This window comes from Etheostoma cragini, unplaced genomic scaffold, assembly GCF_013103735.1.
Source record: "Etheostoma cragini isolate CJK2018 unplaced genomic scaffold, CSU_Ecrag_1.0 ScbMSFa_884, whole genome shotgun sequence".
NCBI classification, from domain to species: Eukaryota; Metazoa; Chordata; class Actinopteri; order Perciformes; family Percidae; genus Etheostoma; species Etheostoma cragini.
In genome coordinates, this window is record NW_023269520.1 from 1 (window position 1) to 2516 (window position 2516).

Genomic DNA, 2516 nt, shown 5'->3' on the forward strand with positions numbered 1-2516 from the left:
ATACTTGCTGCATCATTTCCTCTGTCAGAGTAAGATCTTTTGCAGTTCTTTTACAGACTGGACCATAATACCTGGTGGAGATGCCGGGGTTGAACCCTGTGCCTCACACATGCAATGCATGCGCTCTACCACTGAGCTACATCCCCTGAAGATAGTCAGCTATTTTTTTACTTTTTTGTGAGATAATAAGCAATGAATGAGAAAAGAAATCTGGGTGAAATATGTAATGTTAATGTTGTATATGGCTTTAAAACCTTGCGGTGGCAGGAAATCAGTCCTGGGCAAAATGCTTGCACTGCTATGCTTTAAATCATAGTCAAAAAGTAACACATCAGTTGCCTTTCTGCTGGACAATACAACGCTCACTGCAAATCTTGTAACACATCTGGGCATTAAGATGGAAAATGAATGCAAAGAGATGCTTTGGTTGAGACGGTTGGCTTCCAGTACCTATGAGATTCTTTTTTTGTCAGCAGGATTTGGACCATCGCAGGGATAACCCATTGTCCTGCCTCCGCATTTCTTAGTGTCTGATGATCAACTCACAATAAAGACAACCAAAACATTTCAGCATTGTTCAACCAGTAATGGAGAATATCCCTTTTTAACATGTCTTTATGGAGGAAATCCTGGACTTCAGAGGTCAGCAAAACTACCCCAACAAGTAGCTCTTACTGCAAACACAACTCAAGTCAGTGCTTGTGTTTGGGTAGTTCTGCTGCCAGATGAATGCATTTTACTAGTGTTGGGAAGAATTTTGAAATAGCCTGTCTCTGCATTTGTTCAGAGATAGGTCTGATGATGAACTCACATCCAAGAAAACCCCAAAGAGAAGCAGGGAAGTACTGCCCTGCTAAAGTATTTCCTATTCACAAAGACCAGGGCATGGAGGAGGAGATGTCCTGGAAAGAGTTCCAGCAGTCTGGTTTTATGACCCAGAAAAACAGAGGTGGGAGATCAAAAAAGGAAAATTATGGACAATGAGGGAGGGTGTTAAGTGTGAATGTACTGTAGGATTTGCCCATTTTATATTTATTTTACATATTATTTGGTTTTATGTTTTATGTTTGACCTTGCATTATTGTATTTGGTGTGTTAAAACTGTCATTGTTGTATTTAATAAACAAGACATTACATTGACCAATGTTTATGTGTCTCTTTAATAAGTGTATGACGTTAAGAGAACAGTAAAATGTCTATAATTGAATGCAAAGGTTTTAAGAAATAGTAATGTTACACATACTAAGAAAAATGTCATATAAGTGGTTAATAGCCATGAGTAAGTCAAGTGCAACCATGTTATTATTTGTTTTTAGTGTTGTTTTGCTTTAGTATTTTTTCTAATCATACACTACCTTGAGTTGTATAATTTAAGGTATTTACTTGACTTAAGATAAATAATTCTAATAAATACCTATTTATCTTTAATAATGCATCACAGATATAGCACCAACTGGAATTCGAACCTGCGTCCAGATAATAATTATTAAATATTCAAGAAAAAAATTCGGCGGGTTCAGCACCTCGGACAGCACTAATAATGATGCAACTTCATTGGCTGTAACCGAATGCCACCTATAGGCAACAGGCCCACTTTGGAAAGGAATGGAAGGATGGAGATGGGCCTGTAGTTGGTAAAGACGTCTGAGTCTAGGGTGTTTGTTTTTATAAATTGAATGATAACAGCTGTTTTCAGTGTTGATGGAAGATGGCCTGCCTGGATGGGGGCTGGCATCTCTAACCCAATGGGTGGTGGGGGCTTGGAATAGAGCCGCTGCTCCTTCGAGTCAAAAGGAGCCAGTTGAGGTGGTTAGGGCATCGGGTAAGGATGCCTCCTGGGGGCCTCCGTAGAGAGCTGGTCCTGGCACGTCCAGCTGGGAGGAGGCCTCGGGGAAGACCCAGGACTAGGTGAAGAGAGTACATCTCCAACCTGGCCTGGGAACGCCTTGGGACCCCCCAGTCGGAGCTGGTTGATGTGGCTTGGCCAAGGAAAGTTTTGGGTCCCCTGCTGGAGCTGCTGGACAAAGATGCATGGATGGAAGGAACCCTTTTCACTAGCTCATTGTATTCTTGCAAGACGGACTTAGCTGCAGGAGGCGCTGTAGCTTAGTGGTTAAAGCGCCTGTCTCGTAAACAGGAGATCCTGGGTCCAAATCCCAGCAGTGCCTGGGTTACTGAATGAAGTGTTTCCACATCGTTGCCGCTACTTAAAGTGTGCAACCTGATTTTTTAGATCACTAAAGTGACATGTGATGTTGTTTTGTACCATAACATTACATGTGTCCTTCCACCTACGCAACATTAACCGCCTACGTCCCTCCCTTACCACTCACACTGCCTCCATCCTTATCCACAGCCTCATCACCTCCCGCCTTGACTACTGTAACTCCCTCCTTTTTGGTCTTCCTCAAAAATCCCTCCATAAACTTCAACTTCTTGAGAACTCAGCAGCTGGTGTCATCACCAGAACCCCCCCTTTTCATCACATAACCCCTGTCCTTCAGCAGCTCCATTGG

At 42.5% G+C, this 2516-nt stretch overlaps 1 non-coding gene across 1 annotated transcript; it reads left to right on the top strand.

Annotated features, from left to right (window-relative positions):
- The first annotated feature begins 2095 nt into the window (after positions 1-2095).
- On the top strand, positions 2096-2168 carry trnat-cgu. Its single transcript has one exon. It is a non-coding gene; the product is annotated as a tRNA-Thr (tRNA).
- The last annotated feature ends 348 nt before the right edge of the window (positions 2169-2516 follow it).